We start from the raw sequence: 21344 nt of genomic DNA, 5'->3' as shown, positions 1-21344 counted from the left end.
GCGGCTAGGGCCTCCCGTCGGGTAGACCGTTCGCCTGGTGCAAGTCTTTCGAGATGACGCCACTTCGGCGACCTGCGCGTCAATCGGGATGAAATGATGATGATTAGCACAACACAACACCCAGTCCGTGAGCGGAGAAAAACATCCAACCCAGCAGGGAATCGAAAAAAAATGGCTCAAATGGCTCTGAGCACTATGGGACTCAACTGCTGTGGTCATCAGTCCCCTAGAACTTAGAACTACTTAAACCTAACTAACCTAAGGACATCACACACATCCATGCCCGAGGCAGGATTCGAACCTGCGACCGTAGCAGTCGCACCGTTCCGGACTGCGCGTCCAGAACCGCGAGACCACCGCGGCTGGCAGCAGGAAATCGAACCCGGGCCCTTAGGAATGACTTTAATCGCACTGCCCACCTTTTTTTAATATATATAATCTCATTTTGTTCGCTTTTGTTCGTTGCTTCTGCTCGGGGCGGACGTCGTAAGACATCCGTTGAAGTTGGTTTGTTGATCGATTAACTCAGTTTTTTTATTGCAGAGGGCAGCTAACCCTCTGACCGAACACGCTGAGCTACCGTACCGGCACCCACTCAGCTACCGCGGGCGGACCCTGGAAGTCACTCAGTGTGAGAGACTCGAATTAACTCTAACTAACTGGCCCTCCAGTCCGCAACGGCGGTCCTAAATACTGGCGGCCGAGAAAGCGTTGTCGTGGCGTTTCCTGCGAGTCTGTTGTTGGCCTGTATCTATCGTCTCGCAACTCCTTTTCCGCATGGTGTACTGGCGCCAGCTTACGCCAGCACAAGTGGCAACGGAAATTTGATTTTCAATACATGATATAAACATTGACCGATTTTAAAAACTTAAAATGCTGTCGTAATCAACTCATTACGAGGTATAATCTTATGTTGAAATTTCAACAAGTATTAAAGTTAGAAACTATATATTGTGGGAATGTAACTCGCGGCGTGCAAATTACCCAGAATTTATTCAGCAACTGTTTTAGGGTGAGAGCACTCAGCGAGTTTCAGCAAACTTTACACACCATTTTAAGCTTTTTAGGAACTTTCTCGCTGACAGTCCACGCAAAATAATAAAAGGAAAAAGAAGTTTAGCAATTACTACAATTTTGCTGTTCATTCAGTAAAACTTGAGCACCAGCACACATTTTGGAGACGGTATACACATGCACAACAGAACGTACCTGCTAGATGATCTCATTTTACGACGCATAGCTCAGGAATTACGCCATTAGAAACATTAAGACGCGTGGAGAACCAGCTTTTCTTTAAACACAGAGCAAGTTATCGAGAATATACGTGGTATATCGATCCCTGAAGAGTCGGGGACTGGGGGAGGAGGGATTACTGGTTTCGCATGTCACGCACAGCTGTAGCAGTCAACGTAACTCTTTACTGAAGTCAAATCATGCCTCGCAAACTGGCACGAGCATCATATGCTGACACGGCAATCAGCATCTTATCAATGGAGGCACTGAAGAACTCATAATGACAGACAGTTAAATGAGTATTGGAATCACTATTTAAACAAAACTGTAGGAAAAACATATGGTTGTGTACTTAAATGCAATCAGAGCGTGCTACAGAAGATCCTGTAAGGATTCAATACCGTAACAAGTCAGTAAAGCGGGAGGCGCTCGCTTCCAACTGTCAGCACATCACTATGGCCAGGGCAGTCCAAATCGTGGCTACGCCCATCGCGTGGTACAGCACTGGGCGATATTTTAGTACCACTGGCTGAATTAGCTCCAGTATCCCAGAGGCGTGCGGGTCCGGCGATTTCATGTCTCCGAGCGCTTTACGTCTTCTTTGGATCCGCCCTACGCCACCGCGCAACCAGGATATAATGACTATTCGGCCATCTGCTGCGGTGCGCCTCTTTTGTATGAAGGCATACCGCCGAGTGCCAAACAGAGAATGCTGAACCGACTAGTGTGTCTGACGCATGACTTGCCACGACATCTTCCATCGCCACGTCTCAAGTAAATAACCGGAGCTTCACAACGATGGACGGCACGCTAACTCCACGACAACTCATGTTTTTGCAACACTGTGTAGATCATGGCCTTCGATCAGAAAGACCACAGGATCTGTTGGGCACATTCAAAACCCCAGCAACAAGAACGAAAATGAGGAAGGAGGTCAAATTCCATACAAGCCAAAGCAGAAAGAACGGGGAAGAAAAGGTAACGTGATTAAATCAAAACCAGCGAAGTTGGCGGACTGGGTGCTAAATATCCATGAAGTCTCCCACTGGTTAAGACACTGGACGCGCATTCGAGGAAACCTGTAATGTAATTCCACTCTGGACATCCTGACAGGTTTCCTGTCGTTCCCTTAAGTCGCTTAAGACAGATACTGGGATAATTCCTTTGAAAATGACACGACTGATTTCTGCCCCCACTCTTACACACTCCAACCTAATGATCCCCCTGTAATGACATCACATTCGACAGGACTTTGCAAGCCAGTTACTCTTTTCAAGCAACTGAACTGTTATTGGAAACAGAACCAGTAAACCATGCTGATCTTTTGGAGGTGCATAACGTGTATTTTTACCGTGTTTTTGCAGTTAAAATTACTAGGTATAGGTTCCGCCTTTTACGCAAAACGCTGTTTTCTTCTTGTTACCCAAACATTTTTCTGTACCTTTGTACCATCATCAGTGGACTTTGTGTAATGAAAAACATCTGAACATTTTTAGATTACAACTGTTCTAACAAAATGACGTCTAAAGACAGCTTTTTCCCATTTCTTTCTTACCTTGATTTTATATTACCACGCTATGCAGGACCACCTGTATGGTATCCTGCACTGATAGCTTGTCCTCTGCAAACCAGACGATGTAAATGTGAATGTTGTCAGCGAGTTAACATATGGTTCAAATGGGACTTAACATCTGAGGTCATCAGTCCCCCAGAACTTAGACCTACTTAAACCTAACTAACCTAAGGACATCACACACATTCATGCCCGAGACAGGGTTCGAACATGCGACAGTAGCAGTCGCGAGGTTCTGGACTGAAGCGCCTAGAACCGCTCGGCCACCGCGGCCGGCAGTTAACATATCACTTGACTTTTAAAAACGTATTTTGCGGCAAGATGTTTTGCGCTTATACTTGTTGCTACTCACGTTTTGTTGGGACAGGTTCTTCTTCTTTCGATTCTGAGAGCGCCGTGTACCACATTTTGTTAGATCAGTTACAGCCTATTATATGTTCACTTTTTACTGTTTTTCAGTAAACAAAACACACTTATGATGGCACAGGCGTGCTGCAACATGTTTGAGTAACAAGAAAAAATAGCGTTTTGCTTAAAAGGCAGAACCTATAGCCAATAACATTAAGCCATGATATAGTGAAACCTTGCCTTTCTATAATCAAATTCATGACCCAGCTGACGAGTTTTGTAACGCAGAAAGACTTGGCAGATGTGCAGCCACTGTACATGACTGCTGGTTGCGGTGGTCACGGGAATGTACGGCCGCAGGGAGATCGGGCTGCGGACGGCCTCGTGGCACTACAGAGGGGGAAGACCATCGTGGTCGGCGTACGGCTCTGCCGCATCGCACTGAATCTGCAGCAGCAGTCTGAGCACCAGTTGGCACCACAGCGACACGACGAACTGTCACAAATCGGTTACTTCAAGGACAGCTCCGAGCCAGACACCATGCAGCCTGCATTCCACTGATTCCAAACAACCCCAATTTGAGACTCCAGTGGTGTCAAGCGAGAGCGCGCTGGCCGACAGGGTGGAGGTCTGTTCTCTTTTATGACAAATCTGGTTCTGTCTTGGTGCCATCGATGGCAGAGACCTGTACCTCAACCTGGCAATTCGACCTGTTGTGCTGCCATTAATGAACAACATTCGACGCGGTATTTTCCAACAGGATAATGCTCGATCACATACCCACAAAATGTTCTACAGACTATCGTATGTGCTGTCTTGGCAAGTCAGACTGACGAGAAACTTCGTTTCTCTCAACTCTTTACGTCACGGGAAAAAGGGGGCGCCCAGACTGTACCCGCCGATCAAGGTTCGTGACCAGTTGACACTATGAAATAAGTGGCAGCCGTCCTTGAAATTTCCATTCTCTTCAGATATTCGGAATAACTGACCTGGTCACAAGAAAAACGCATGTTTTCAGCATTAACGAACAGTTGAGGCACTAAACTGTCACGATATCATCCGGTGGAAGAGGACTGCCATCGCAAAGTCCCAGAAAAAATCAAACGCAACCAGCAAGGCGCCCTTAATGTGGTAATGGGTGGTGGACGCACCGGATTGTCGCAACGTTGTCATGTGGAACGAGTTTGCACTTGCCAGTCGCTGTACGAAGAAAAACTCAAATGTAACCAACCAACAGCCTATATTTGCGGTTCTTTCTGTTATTCTTCAATGTTAGTACATTCATCTGTGATTAGACTGGATGGAATTAACATCAAATGAAACGTGGCAGCCAGTCTGATTGCAGATGAATGTAGTAACACTGAAGAATAACAAAATGGTTCAAATGGCTCTGAGCACTTTGGGACTTAACATCTGGGGTCATCAGTCCCCTAAACTTAGAACTACTTAAACCTAACTAACCTAAGGACATCACAAACATCCATGCCCGAGGCAGGATTCGAACCTGCGATCGTAGCAGCAGCGTCGTTGCGGACTGAAGCACCTAGAACCGCTCGGCGATAGTGGCCGGATAAGAATAACAGAATGAACCGCAAATATAGGGAGTTAGTTGGTTACTCTAGAGTTTTTCGTGGTACAGCGACTGGCGAGGGCCATCTCATCCCACATGACAACGTTGCGACAATCCGGTACGTCAGCCACAGCATGCGCGTATAGATACATGTCTGCCTTCGCAATTCTACATCTACACTCACAGCAAGTTTAGCACACAGAATTACTGAAAATTAAACGTCGGATGCGAATGCCACAAAAATGATCGGATGGCAAAATCTTGCCTACGAAGAATCACTTCTAATGGCCGCGAATAAATCAAACGTCCTCGCCAATAAGTGTAAAAATGCCGTGCTGCATCTCCACCTGTACCCAGCACCCCGAACAGAAGAAACTGTTTCAAAGCTTACCGCAAGCGTGTACATTTAACAGCCAACATGGCGATTGCACCAAGTGCGCAAAAAACCGCCGACAAAATTCAAAGAGTCTACAGCGCACGTATCAACATTTGTTGCACAAACTTCTTTGCAAGGTATCAGCAAAGATAAGTTCGCGATTTCTGGAAATCAAACAGTCAGCACACCGATGATTATCTAAAGAGGGCCGCTAGGTTATTCGCGCGGATATTATGTGCAAAATTTGTCGAAGCGACTGGAAACTCCGAAACATAAGAATGGCTTGAAAGGAGTATCCTTTCATCTCCAGTAGTGGTCGGGCAGTGCAACATCATGTCGTACTGGGCAACAATTGTGAAACTATATGAAATAAATCGTTGTAAAATCTGAGTGGTTTGCATTAGGACGTTCCAACTGCACTATTGAACGTGCGGGCGTGACGGGAAATAGTATGCATATGCATCGTTTAGTTTAGTGACGAAGCACACTTTCATTTGGATGGGTTTGTCAATAAACAAAACTGGCGCATTTGGGGAACTGAGAACCTGCTTTTCGCGATCGAGAAGTCTCTTCACCCTCAACGGATGACTGTGCGGCGTGCGATGTCCAGTCACGGAATAATCAGCGAGAGGTACGCGACGGTTTTGTAAGATGATTTCATCCCCACTATCCAAAGTGACCCTGATTTCGACAAGCTCGACCCCAGCGAAGCAGGCGAGTGGTTTCCTCGAGCAGCACTCTGGGGAGTGCATTGTGGCTGTGGGGTGCCCACAGGCCACTGCCATGGGCCTGGATTGGCCGTCACATTCTGCGGATCTGAACACACGCGACTCCTTTCTGTGGGGCTCTATTGAAGACAAGGGTACAGCAGTGACCCCAAAACCATTGCTGAGCTGAAAATAGTAATTCAGGAAGTCACCGACAGCATGAATGTTTCGACACTTCAGCGGGTCATTAAGAATTTCGCTATTCATCCGCTTCACATCATCGCCAATGATGGCAGGCATATAGAACATCTCACAACCTATATCCGAATATCTTTTGTGACGTTTACATGTTGAATAAAGTGCGTGCACGCCGTATTTTGTAACTAATTTCCGTTTTTTTCGTATAGTTCAATAATTGTCACCCTCTGCATTCCGTCTAACTGATAGTATAACAGTCTAAAATGCATTAAAAGTAACCAGTACAAGTACCAATGTTGCTGAACGATTTTATCAATTAAAGACACAGGCTGTGACGATCCAGCTGATAAGTGATTTAGCAACGTCTCTCTTCTAGAAATTTATCGTTCGTTTGGGCGATTGGTTAAATATAGGAAATCATGCTTTACATTCAAGTATTTTTGCATACAGCAAAGAAGAAACCAGAGTGAACAACGTGCAGAAAGCGAAGAGACTCGTCTCGAAACCCTTTGTGCGTTGTGATGGGGTGGCTGACGAAGAAACAGGAAGCAAATTGAAACCTGAAACGATCACGCGCAAAAGTGTAACAAATTGCAGTGTTAATATCGGAGATAAGCGTATTGTGTCTCCTGAAATTCTAAAAGATACCAATGATTCTGAACATCACAGGAATAAACAAGTCTAGTTATGAATATTTTTCGGAACTGAGATGATATGATGATACATCGGGACTTTCTTCGATTTCTAGGCCAGGAACTGAGTCAAGACAACTTGCAGAGGAGGAGGATTTCAAATCGAGAGTATCCTTCGTGAGACTCTGGGAATTAATAAGAAAAGTGAAACTACACAAAGTATTAGGAGGCGTGGCGGCTTATGTCGCTCCTGCCTAGAGCCTGTGTATCGGGAGACTGACTCGTGCGTGCACAGTGGCAGATGGTCTGCAGGCGGCTCAGTCGAGTACGTGGTTCTAATTTTCATCTGCTAGAGGACAGAAGCGGACAGAGGCATTCAAGAAACAGGTCAAGAGAATGTTTTTGTTAATTGTTCTGTTTATTTCTTGAAGGCTCTTTTGTTTATTTATGTTTGCACAGTTTTGTATGTGCTTTTAGTAGTGTGAATGATGCGTGAATGTGTTCTAAACTAAATTTGTAGATCAGTGTTCTACTATTAAAGGCTGTACGAACTAGCACGAGAAAATTTTAAGAAAGTGTGAATGGAGACGACGGGTAATTTTGTATCATAATATGCTTAGTAACTTTATGGTAAAAGGAAAGCTAATTCGAGTGAAAATGAAAATAGTTAATAACGTAAAATATAAACAAAATATCAGAATGTTAAATATTTATTTTTGGTAAAAAATACAGTTCGAAAGTGTGTTATTTATTTATTGATTAGTCTTGAAAAGCGCTTAAAGAAAACTGACCGTTCAGAATGGATGATTCTTAGCTCATCTTTCCTGTTGGAGCTAGAAAATGCTTACAGCCTGTTTTAGTTGTTAGTTGTGCTACATGCCTCGAAAGAGCTTTAAAGTTAAGGCATATTTATCCCGGTGTGATTTCTTTTCTTTTTTTTTTTTTTTTTTTAGAAAGTACGGGTTTTTAAAGTTATTTTGTATGTGAAAAAAGACAGTAATTCTGCGTTGCATATAGAGCAGATCGGTGATTAAAAACTTGAGTGCATTAGACAATGATAAACATAGTATAGGGGCGGGCATTTTCAGTTAAGAACAATTCGTGCTTAGTAGCTGTTCAGATTTCGGGAAATACATTAACATAAACTTGCCAACGTGAATGAAAGGGTTTGTGCGTGACTGTGTTAGGATTAGCACGGGCTTAGCAGTGAACTTTTAATTCTCGACTTGAAAATATACCGAAGTTTTGCCAGTATTTTCACCTTTCACTCAAAATTAAGACCTTTCCCCGGTTATTAGAACAGATACGTTGTATGCAGACCCGTGCGAGTTGCAGTACGGTGGGTTTCTGCTCGGCTTTCCTGTCGGCGATCTGCTGCAGAGAGTTCACAGGTAGGTGCTGGACAGAAAAGAACCGCGCCGCCGCTAACTACAATCACGCCGCAAACAATTAGACAGCGTCAGGTGGAAAAACAATCGCGTATGACAAGGAACACATATAATTAAAAATGGCTCTGAGCACTATGGGACTTAACATCTACGGTCATCAGTCCCCTAGAACTTCTTAAACCTAACTAACCTAAGGACAACACACAACACCCAGACATCACGAGGCAGAGAAAATCCCTGACCCCGCCGGGAATCGAACCCGGGCGCGAGAAGCGGGAACGCTACCGCACGACCACGAGATGCGGGCACATGTAATTAATGAGGCGTTTGTCCGTCTCCAGAACGGTACTTTAATATGTACTAACGACTGCGAGGAAAAGACGATTGGCTCAAAGCCGATGTACGATCTTAAAGACTACAAATATCACTTTTTTTTTATCAGGATGAAGAATCAAAAAGTAGTGTGGATTTTGTCAGTTGCTGTTTATTGCACGCTTTACTACACATTTCATAAAGAAAGAAGTATTAATGAAATTCCAGACAGTTAACAGTATGGTTTCATTCGGTGCAAGACTACCTGCATTTAGATTTAATTTTACTTAAGCAGAAACAAAATGTACAACTCGATATGCTCCCCGAGCTGTGCTATTAGACAAGAGCCACGACCAAAGCAGTGCTCAAAACCGTTTTGTTGTCTTTCTATTATCTACTCTCAGACAAAAGAACAGCGAGCCAGTAATGAAATATCCTAGTGTGACGGAAATCCGTAGATGTTGTGTTCACGTAGAGAAACTAACGATTACAATTTCGGAAAAATTGGATGGTTTGTTCAAAAGAAAGAGCTTCACAAATTGAGCCTGTCCCTTATGCAAGCAGTTATTCGACATGGCACTGACTGATAAACTTGTTGGCTGTCCTCTTTGGACATACCGTGCCAAATTCTGTCCAACAGGCACGATAGGTGGTCAAAACCCCGAGCTGCTTGCAAGGCCCTGTCCATAGTGCTCCAGATGCTCTTAACTGGGGTGGGATCAGGCGACCTCATTGGCCAACGTAGGGTTTGGCAATCACAAAGACAAGCAGTAGAAACTCTCGCCGCGTGCGGGCGGGAATTATCTTGCTGAAGCGTAAGCCCAGGATGGATTGCCATGAACGGCAACAAAACGGGGCACAGAATATTGCCGACATACCTTTAGACGTGTCTTCTCACGCAAGATCTAAAGCGCGTAATGATGTCTCTTTAAATAGAAACTGAAATTAATTACTGCAAAGAAAACTATTAAAATTAACTACAGTAGACGGGTATTGTTGATGGTGGTTACATTTTTGCTGGTAGCCAAATTGACTTCTAGAAATTGCTGTAAAATTTGGAAAAGATTATGTCTTTTAATACCGCCATCGATTTTGCGGTGCCGGTATCTGTTACTTGCGGGCGAAAAGAATCATAGCTTGGAGACTGTGGCCTGATCGTTCAAGGTCTGGCGTTTGCTCTCAAGTTTTCAAAAAGCTTCGTGATGATGGGCAATTAATCTCATCGACGCTGTAGCAAGTTGCAAATGAATAAATGGCAAAATGCTTGTTGTTTTCAGCCATTGTGTCTCCACGTCAGTATCCGTTAAGCTGGTATGGGCCGTTGGTTGTAACAATAAAGTTTTAAAACATTTCATGTATTATATCTGTTAGTAGAACTTTTAAAACGAGAACTCATGAAACTTAACTAATTATATTAATTTAACTGAAATGGTTCTAAAGCTAATACACGACGCATCACACCTGTATACAGAAAAGAAAGATCAATTAAAGATACGCAAGGAACGCAGCTATAGTGTGTCCTCTCAGCATAAAGGCTAACACACAAGAAAGAGAAGAGATCCTAGTAGGAATGCTCTTCACTTGCTGTCTAAACATCTAAACACAAAACCAAACAAACAATAAATACCAAAAATATATTAAAATAGATCGCAATCAGTCACAGGCTGATTGCCATTATATCTTTGAAGTATTATTAATGAAATAATAATTACATTTCACGAAATTAATTCACATACGTTATTGAGATTTGAAGTTTTTTACAGTAAGTAAATAGATAAGCACATATTTCTGCGCTTTGCGATGTTTTCGTGAAGTAAGAGTTATGAAATAGGTCGGTCGATCCATGTTATGCTTCAGGCTATACTGCAAGGGTGCCTAAGATTACATCCAAAGGGGTGATGTTATGAAATAAAGTGGCACCCAAGACGATCGCACCTGGCTTATGGCGAGCAATAGTCTGGTTATCTACATCTACATTCAAGTGCCTGACAGACGGTTCATCGAACCACCTTCACAATTCTCTATTATTCCAATCTCCTATACGAGCTGTGATTTCCCTTATTTTATCTCCCCATGTAGGTCGGCGTCAACAAAACATTTTCGCATTCTGAGGAGAAAGTTGGTGATTGGAATTTCGTGAGTAGAGACCGTCGCAACGAAAAGCGCCTTTCTTTCAATGACGTCCAGCCCAAATCCTGTATCATTTCTGTGACACTCTCTCCCATATTTCGCGATAATAAAAAACGTGCTGCCCTTCTTTGAACTTTTTACATGTACTCCGTCACTTCTATCTAGTAAGGATCCCACACCACGCAGCAGTATTACAAGAATGGCAAGTGTAGTGTAGGCAGTCTCCTTGGTAGATCTGTTACATTTTCTAAGTGTTAACACATGAGGTCATCAGTCCCCTAGACGTAGAACTAGTTAAACCTAACTAATCTAAGGACATCACACACATCCACGCCCGAGGCAGGATTCGAAACTGCGACCGTAGCATTTCTAAGTGGCCAATAAAACGCAGTCATTGGCCACACAACATTTTCTATGTGTTTTTTCCAAGTTAAGTTGTTCGTAATTGTTATACCTAGGTATTTAGTTGAATTTACCGCTTTTTGCTTAGACTGATTTATCGTGTAACAGAAGTTTAACGAATTTCTTTTAGCACTCTTGTGGATGACCTCACACTTTTCGTTATTTAGGGTAAACTGCCACTTTTCACACCATTCAGGTATCTTTTCTAAGTCGTTTTGTAGTTTGTTTTGAGCTTCTGATTACTTTTTGGTTGATAAACCACAGCGTCATCTGCAAACAGCCTATGACGGCTGATCAGCTTGCCTCCCAAATCGTTTATATAAAGAAGGAACAGCAAAGTGCCTCTAACACTACCTTTGGGAACGCCAGAAATCACTTCTGTTTTACTCGAGGACTTTCCGTCAATTACTACGAACTGTGACCTCTCTGACAGGTGGTATGCCACCGCTGTCCAGGGCGTCTCCAGACACTTCTTCGCTCGCCACGGAAGCTCATTCCGATGCGAGACCCATCACTGGAGACAATTCTACTCCAGTCTATGAGATTCCAGGCCGACGAAGTGCCTCGAGACGCTCAGGACAGCAGTGGGATACAAAATCTGATGGTCGCTCGCCATGCTCTTGGGTGTCAATTCATTTCGCTGCAGGACCCCTTCGGTTGTCATCTGTGGCACCCTTGCAGCAAACTGGTATGTCAACGATATTCTACGCCCCGTTTTCCTGGGCTTAGATGGCACGTCATTCTCAGCTTACATGTCAGCAAGATAATGCCCGCCCACACACCCGGCGAGAGTTTCTACTGCTTGTCTCTGTCTTGTCAACCCTACCTTAGCCACCAAGGTCAGCGAATCTCACCACATTTGGAAGCACGGGTCGGTTCAAACCCGCGCCCGAGCATCGTCAATTTGGTTTACCGTGATTCCCCTAAATCACATCAGGCGAATTTCCGGTTTGGTTCCTTCGAAAGGGCACGACAGATTTCCTTCCGCACCCTTTCCTAACCCGATTGGACCGATGACCTCGCTGTTTGGTTCCCTCCCCCAAATCATCCAGTTGATAACATTGGGAGCATTATGGGCAGGGCTCTCCGATCAGCGCCAGTTAGACAGAATTTACCACGATATCCCTAAGGCGGACACTTTACAACTCTATCAATCAACGTAAAGCCGGATAACTGCTTGCATATGGGCTAGAGAAGACCAACACGTTATTGACTACCAAACTCTGTACAGCTCTTTCGTTTGAATGAACCATCCAATGTTCCTCAAACTGTAATCATTTTTATATCTGGGTGGTGCGATTTTTTCTTTTTGTCTTACAGTGGATTTAATTTTTAACGCTGTATTATCGATGTTGCGAGCTCATGATTGTATTGTGGATTAGAAGCTTCAGAGACATACGAGGTGTATTCAGAGAGTAAGGTCCGATTTCTCGCGAAATGGATACCACTGTGAAGATCCGGTGCAGCTTTGCACACAAGTGTTGCGCAGATTCTTTAGTGTGCCTGTCGATTTGTTTCACGCTGCTCTTTTCAGTTCAGAGCGCAAAGTGACCATGTAGAAGCTCCCAAAACACGGTGTCTCCCAAGACGTATGTGGATCTGGTGAGAGATATCGCCTGAAGCTAAGCAGTCCACATAACATAAATGTCATTCGTTTCTTTCTTTAAGACAATTCCCAGCCGACTTCTGCAGGGGCAATGAAGACGCACCTGTAGCTTTTACGATGCGAAGTAAACTGCTGGCCATTAAAATTTCTACACCACGAAGATGACGTGCTACAGACGCCAAATTTAACCGACAGAAAGAAGATGCTGTGATATGCAGATGATGAGCTTTTGAGAGCATTCACACAACGTTGGCGCCGGTGGCGACACCTACAACGTGTTGATATGACGAAAGTTTCCAACCGATTTGTCTTACACAAACAGCAGTTGACCGGCGTTGCCTGGTGAAACGCTGTTGTGATGCGTCGTGTAAGGAGGATAAATGCGTACTATCACGTTTCCGAGTTTGATAAAGATCCCATTATAGACTATCGCGATTGCGGTTTATCGTATTGCGACATTGCTGCTCGTAATGGTCGAGATGACTGTTAACAGAATACTGAATCAGTGGGTTCAGGAGGGGAATACGGAACTCCGTGCTGGATCCCAACGGCGTCGTATCACAAGCAGTCGAGATGACAGGCATCTTATCCGCATGGCTGTAACGGATCGTGCAGCCACGTCTCGGTCCCTGAGTGAGCAGATGGCGACGTTTGCAACACAACAACCATCTGCACGAACAGTTCGACGATGTTTGCAGCAGCACGGACTATCAGCTCGGAGACCGTGGCTGCGATTACCCTTGACGCTGCATCACTGACAGGAGCGCCTGCGATGGTGTACTCAACGACGAACCTGGGTGCTCGCATGGCAAAACGTCATTTTTTCGGATAATTCCATGTTATGTTTACAGCTTTGTGATAGTCGCATCTGTGTTTAGTGACATCGCGGTGAAAGCATATTAGAAGCATGTATTCGTCAATGCCATACTGGTGTATCACCCGGCATGATGGTATGGGGTGCCATTGGTTACACGTCTCGGTCAGCTCTTGTTCGCATTGACGGCACTTTGAACAGTGGACGTTACATTTCAAATGTGTTACGAGCCGTGGCTCTACCCTCCATTCGATCCCTGCGAAACCCTACATTTCAGCTGGATAATGCACGACCGCATGTTGCAGGTCCTGTACGGTTCTTTCTGGACACGGAAAATGTTCGACTGCTGCCGTGGCCAGCACATTCTACAGATCTCTCGCCAATTGAAAACGTCTGGTCAAAGGTGGCCGAGCAACTGTCTCATCACAATACGCCAGTCACTACTCTTGATTAACTGTGGTGTCGTGTTGAAGGTGCACGGGCAGCTGTACCTATACACGCCACCCAAGCTCTGTTTGACTCAATGCGCAGGCGTATCAAGGCCGTTATTACGGCCAGAGGTGGTTGTTCTGGGTATTGATTTCTCAGGATCTATGCACCCAAATTGCGTGAAAATGTAATCACATGTCAGTTCTGGTATAATATATTTGCCCAATGAGTACCCGTTTATCATCTGCATTTCTTCTTGGTGTAGCAATTTTAATGGCCAGTAGTGTATTTGATCACCCACAATACAGCTATTAATTTGCTCCCTCCGATTCTCTGCTCACATGAACTGCTGGCTGCAAAGAGAACACTGTGGCGTGACAACGAAAGGCAGACCAGCGTAGAGGATTGGCGGAAAGCACAGACGGGTGCTTTCTGTGACGAGGATACTGGAAAGCTTTTACAAAGCTACGACAAGTATCTAAGTCGGAGCGGCCACTATTTAGAGAGGTAGATGGAAGGTGTGGCTAAGTGTTGCGAACAAATTTTTTTAAATTTTCACTGTGGTTTCCGTTTCGCGACCGGTGGGACCTTACTTTCCGAACAGCCCTCGCATAGTAAAGATTAATACGTACCGTGCGCTCGAGGTATTCTTTTCAAGTTGGTACCATCTGAAGCAGTAACTGTTTGAGACTGCAGCGCCGCTGTGCCGCAGCGCCGCTGTGCCGCAGCGCCCCCTCGCGCTCACCGCCCCGCAGACGCCTCTGGCCGCTTCCCGCCCTGGCCTGGCCTCTCCCCGCGTGTCCCCAGCGGCCGCCTTAGACCGGGCAGTCCCGCGCGGCAGCCGCAGCCGTGCTGACGTCCTGTTTGTTGCCAACAGCTCGCGCACCCGGTGCTGCTGCCGCCCGCAGGTGCGCCGCTTTTGAGGGACGAGCTGCGAACGCCTCGACGCCAGGCGGCGGTACACCAGCAGGCGCTCCGCTGCCAAGGTTACTAGCGGCGCGTACACCGCACAGTGACGTACAAGCGCGCGGGCGCTGTTGGTGTCGCTCGTCGGCTCTGCGGAGAAAACAAACCGACACCCGACGCACCTGCCGAGCCGAGCCACTTCCTTCCCTGTACGAACAGCCGCGACCAAAAATTCAGATTGTCTGCTAAGAGACGAGGAAAGCACACCTGGAAGTGGAGTGAGGCAACGTTGCTGCCCTCCCCAACACTGCTTACCATACAGGCTTACAATTATTGAACTCCACACACTCCTAGAGTTCCGGAACCTGTACAGAAAACTGGGATAGAGATCAACATAAACGTCATTTCTGCCCTTTTTATTGGTCATCAAAAGTACACGTTGCATTTTGTACCTTCAAAAGTGATGTTCCAGACTGCTGTATACACCAAAAATGGTTCAAATAGCTGTAAGCACTATGGGACTTAACATTTGAGGTAATCAGTCTGCTAAACTTAGAACTACTTAAACGTAACTAAACTAAGGACAGCACACACAGCCATGCCTGAGGCAGGATACGAACCTGCGACGGTACCGGTTCCGGACTGAACCGCCTAGAAACCACTCGGCCACAGCGGCCGATCCTGTACACATCGGTATCTCTAATAGACAGTAGCACCTCCTCTTGCACTGATGCCTGCCTGTATTCGTCGTGGCATACTATCCACAATTTCATCGAGGCAGTGTTGGTCCAAATTGTCCCACTCTTCAACGGCGATTAGCCGTAGATCCCTCAGAGTGGTTGGTGTGTCACGTCGTCCATAACGAGCTCTTTTCCATCTATCCCAGGCAAGTTCGATAGGGTTCATGTTTGGAGAACATGCTGGCCACTCTAGTCGAGCGATATCGTTGTCCTGAAGGAAATTAATCACAAAATGTGCACGATGGGGGCGCAAATTTTCGTCCATGAAGACGAATGCCTCGCCAATATGCTGCCGATGTGGTTGCACTATCGGTCGGAGGATCGCATTCACGTATCGTACAGCCGTTACTGCTCCTTCAATGACCACCAGCGGCGTACGTCGGCCCCATATAATGCCACCCCAAAACAACAGGGAACCTCAACCTTTCTGCAATATCTGGACAGTGTGTCTAAGGCAGAACGGCGCCTAGAACCGCTCGGTCACACCGGCCGGAGCGGTTCTAGGCGCTTCAGTCTGGAACAGCGCGATCGCTACGGTCGCAGGTTCGAATCCTCCCTCGGGCATGGATGTGTGTGATGTCCTTAGGTTAGCTAGGTTTAAGTAGTTCTGAGTTCTAGGGGACTGATGACCTCAGATGTTAAGTCCCGTAGTGCTCAGAGCCATTTGAACCATCTGAATCTAAGGCGTTCAGCTTGATCGGGTTGCCTCCAAACACGTCTCTAACGATTCTCTGGTTGAAGGCACCCGCTACACTCATCGGTGAAGAGAATGTGATGCCAATCCTGAGCCGTCCATTCGGCATGTACTTCAACCCATCTGTACCGCGCTGCATGGTGTCGTGTTTGCAAAGACGGACCTCGCCATGGACTTCTAGTGTGAATTTGCGCATCATGCAGCCTATTGCGCACAGGCTGAGTCATAACACGACGTCCTGCGGCTGCACGGAAAGCATTATTCAACATGGTAGCGTTGCTGTCAGGGCTCCTCCGACCCATAATCCGTAGGTAGCGGTCATCCACTGCAGTAGTAGTCCTTGGGCGGCCTGAGCGAGGCATGTCATCCACAGTCCTGTCTCTCTGTATCTCCTCCATGTCCGAACAACATCGCTATGGTTCTTCTCGAGACGCCTGGACACTTCCCTTGTTGAGATCCCTTTCTGGCACAAGGTAACAATGCGGACGCGATCGAAACGCGATATTGACCGTCTAGGCATGGTTGAACTACAGACAACACGAGCCGTGTACCTCCTTCCTGGTTGAGTAACTGGAACTTGTCTGCTGTCGGACCCCGTCAGTCGAACGGGTGCTGCTCATGCATGGTTGTTTACACCTATGGGCGGGTTTAGTGACATCTCTGAACAGTCAAAGGCACTGTGTCTGTGGTACAATATCCACAGTCAACGTGAATTAGAAAGCGCGTTCGCACGCGCCTTTTTGTTCTCGGCCATTTGCACATGAAAATCTCACGGTGCAGCGTGCCTGAACGTATAGCGCTTGTGAAGCCCTACTACGCGCGGAGTAACAGCCCAACTGCGGCTGAAAGGAAATTTGCGGCCGAGTTCGAGCTGAAGACAGCCCGGGCAAGTATCCTAACCATCAAGAAATTGATTCTCAACTTTGAGATAAACGGGTAGGGTTCGTGGCGACTGTGTTGGCAATGTCGGTCGTCCAAAAAATGATGAAAACACCCAGAGTACACGCTCTGTTTTTCAGACTATCCCCAAGAAATCGTTCTGACGAGCTGCAAAAGAGACTGGAATCAACCGGGAGACACTGCGACAAATTGTTGTTGAAGACCTGCGTCTCTTCCCATACAAAATTCAAGTCCATCAGCCAATAAGCCCTAGGGCCTGGAACAGCGGTTGTCTTTCGTCAGCACTATTGTCCACAGAACTGGCCAACAGTACTTTGATCTAGATATGGTTTCGCTTAGCGACGAAGCCCGCTATCCTTTGGATGGGTTCGCCAATAAGCAAAACTGACTCTTTGGGGCACTGAAAACTCGCATTTAGCGATCTAGAAGTCTCTTCACCCAGAAAGGGCGACTGTATGGTTTGCAGTGTCCAGTCACGGAATAATCGGTCCGATATTCCTCGATGGCACGGTGACTACCCAACGGTACGTGAAGTCTTTGGAAGATGATTTCACCTCCATTACCCAAAGTGACGCTGATTCGACAAGATGCAGTTCATCCAGGACGGTGCTAGACACCATCGAAACAGGAGAGTGTCTGATGTCCTGCAGGAGCTCTCTGGGGACCGCAATCTGGCTACTGGCATGGGCCTCGATTGGCCGCCATTTTCTTCACCTCAGATGTTAGGTCCCATAGTGCTTAGAGCCATTTGAACAATTTGAGCCATTTTCATCGGATCTGAACACATGCGAATCCTTTCTGTGGGGCTATATTAAAGAGAAGGTGAACAGCAATGAACCCAAAACCATCGCTGAGCTGAAAACAGCCATTCAGGAGGTCATCGACAGCATCGATGTTCCGACACCTCGGCGGGTCATGCAGAATTTCGCTATCCGTCTGCGCCACATCTTCGCCAATGATGGCAGGCATATCATACATGTCATAATCTAAATATCTGTAGCGACGTTCACCTCTTGAATAAAGTGTGTGCACGCCGTCGTTTGTAATTAATTTACCTTTTTTTTAAAAAAAATAGTTCAATAACTTGTACCCTGTATATTTGGAGCACATTATTCAGAAATGTTTGAACCAAAACAGACGAGAGCGAATTCATGGTCGGAGGACAGAATGTATTCCATTTGTGGATGATACGGTTTTATTGGCAGAGAGCGCTAGAACTGTGACTGGACTGTTGAAAGAATTAAATAACACCTGTAAGGAATATAAAGTGAGAAATATTAAGAGAAAGACAAAATGTACCGTGATAATCAGAAGAAAAATGAGAACAACTTTAAATTTATGGCTGGAAGATATCGAACAAGTTAGTGTTTTCAGATACCTACGAAGCATTATTACGGATGACATGTGATGTAACAAGGAGGTGAAAACACCTATAGCAAATGCCAAGGAAGCATTTAATAAGACCAAGAGGCTTCTATGTCGGTGCTTGGGCAGGGGACCTGAGGAAAACACATACCAAGTGCTTCATATGGAGTGTGGCATTACACTGAGCTGAGACATGGACTCTGAAGAGAAAGAAAAAAGTATAGAAGCATTTCAGAAGTGGATTTGGAGGTGAATGGAAGGGATAAAATCGACAGACAATGAGAGAAAGGAAGATTGTAGACAAGAGTGGTGAAAGAGAGAGACATTGTAAAGGTAATAAGGAAGGCGAAACTCAACTGACTTAGGCACTGAATTAGAAGGGTTTGTTCGCTGATGGATGCTATGGAAGGAACGGTGGATAGAAGAAGAAGAAGACACAGAAGATACCAGATGGTGGATAATACAAAGATGGGAAACAGTTGAAACGAAAAGGGTACAAAATGACAGAACTGCATGAAGAGCCACATGTGAAGACGTACCCTAGGGCAGAACACCAATGATGATGATGCTAACAACAAATGCAAACTTACTACGTTTTAATGCTTCATACCCAGAACAAATTTTCACACTACGGTGGAGCAGGCGTTGCTTTGGACCCTTGTGGCAAAATGCTTTTAGATCTACATCTGCAGGATGGGCGAGAAGCCCTGTACTTCCTAATATCGATCGTTAACTGATCTGATTTGTTTTACCACAAGTAGTTGCTTACGTATTAAGTGTCCAATATATCGGTATGTCTCCCATCATACTATATTCCTGGATGATGTTCTTGACATATTTTTGGGAATATCCGGTGTTATAGAGCGAAATGCATCCTCAACAGCACTACGCAGTTCTTCGCTCGTAGCACGACGTGCAGATACATGAAACTGAATGACTCCCCATAACGAAGCAGAGACTATGGCAGATGTTTCTTCTTGTGTCTTCTTTCCCCACAGGCTGTCCTTAACACTGCCAAAAGAAAAGGCACGTCTTTCCCACTCCATAAGTGTTGCCTTTCGCTACGATGCCTCATTAAATCTTTCCTGGAACTCTCCCATACTGTGTCTCATTTTCTGCCCTGTGTTTTGTTATTGTGCACCCAAAAACTTTCACTAAGCTCTCATCTGGTAACCTCGGCGTTGAGCACACACACACGCACACATCTGCAGTAGCCACAAATTAAAACAACTCCGAGTGCGACTGCGAAAACATGTAATCATGAATTCCAACAATTGATTCCAAGAACTGGTAAGAAGTAACGTAGCTACGAAGTGCATAATAACATATAACTACCAACTGCTTAATAACATTTGATACTAGACAGGGGATACAGGGATATAGAGACATCCATACTCAGTAAACCACTGTGATTTGCATCGCATAGGCTACGCTGCATTGTATCAGTCATTAAGGCTTCTTCCCGTTCAATTCACGCAAGGAGCGCGAAAGAATCATTGTTAAATGCCTCTGCGCACGCTACTATTAATCTAATCTTGCCCTCACGAACCCAACAGGAGTTGTAGTATATTCCTAGTTTCACAATTTAAAGGTGGTTCTTGAAACTTTGTAAGTAAGCCCTCTGGGGATAGCCTGCGTGTGTCTTCAACTATCTACCAGTTCAGTTTCTTCAGCATTTCTGTACCATTCGCCCACGATGGTGGCAGACATGTGACAATTCGTGCTGCCCTTCTCTGTAACCGCTTAACATCCCCTGTTCGTCCTATTGGTACGGATCCCACACACTTGGAAAATATTCCGAGGTGGGTCGCACGAGTGATATGCTTGTTGTCTCCTTTGTAGACTGATTCGATTTCCCTGCTGTTCTACCAATGAACCGAAGCTCGCCACTTGCTTTACCTACGACTGAGCCTATCTTTTAGTTCCACTTCGTATCCCTACAAACTGCTACATGCACTTATTTCGTTACGGGGCAGTTTTTCCAGAACTACTCCGCTACCTAATTAATAACCCACTATTCAAATTACACTGCCAAATCAATTCAAGCTAAAAGTAAAGCTTGAAATAACACAAGCAACTGAAACTGACACCAATGATTGTGAATTTAATAAATGTCCATTTCTATATGGTGGTGAAAGATATGCGTAATTTTTCTGTGAACTGTGTCCGCTGGCTGACGGTGAGTACATACGCGCCACAGGGGTAGGATGGTAAACAGGTCGAATGTTGAAACTTCCTGGCAGATTAAAACTGTGTGCCGGACCGAGACTCGAACTCGGGACCTTTGTCTTTCGCGGCTTCTGTTAAGTTTGGAAGGTAGGAGACGGGGTACTGGCAGAAGTAAAGCTGCGAGGACGGGGCGTGAGTAGTGCTTGAGTATCTCAGGCCACGTGTAGATGCAACGAACACAATGAGATTAAAGCCGGCACGGTAGCGTGTTCGGTCAGAGGGTTAGCTGCCCTCTGTAATAAAAAAAACTGAGTGAATAGATCAATAACGAACTTCAACTGACGTCAGGGGACGTCCGCCACGAACAATTGCAACGAACTATAACGAACAAAATTAGATTACAAAAAAAAAAGGTTGCTAGAGCACTTGCCCGCGAAAGACAAAGGTCCCGAGTTCGAGTCTCAGTCCGGCACACAGTTTTAATCTGCCAGGAAGTTTCATATCACCGCAAACTCCGCTGCAGAGTGAAAATCTCATTCTGGAAGGCTACGGTCGCAGGTTCGAATCCTGCCTCGGGCATGGATGTGTGTGATGTCCTTAGGTTAGTTAGGTTTAAGTAGTTCTAAGTTCTAGGGGACTGCTGACCACAGTGTCAGAGCCATTTTAACCATCATTCTGGAAACATACCCCAGGCTGTGGCTAAGCCATGTCTCCGCAATATCCTTTCTTCCAGGAGTGCTAGTTCTGCAAGGTTCGCAGGATAGCTTCTGTTAAGTTTGGAAAGCAGGAGACGAGGTACCGGCAGAAGTAAAGCTGCGAGAACGGGCCGTGATTCGTGCTTGGGTAGCTCAG

Source organism: Schistocerca gregaria, chromosome 4 (genome assembly GCF_023897955.1).
Source record: "Schistocerca gregaria isolate iqSchGreg1 chromosome 4, iqSchGreg1.2, whole genome shotgun sequence".
Classification (NCBI taxonomy): Eukaryota; Metazoa; Arthropoda; class Insecta; order Orthoptera; family Acrididae; genus Schistocerca; species Schistocerca gregaria.
Note: the sequence above shows the minus strand (reverse complement) of the source record.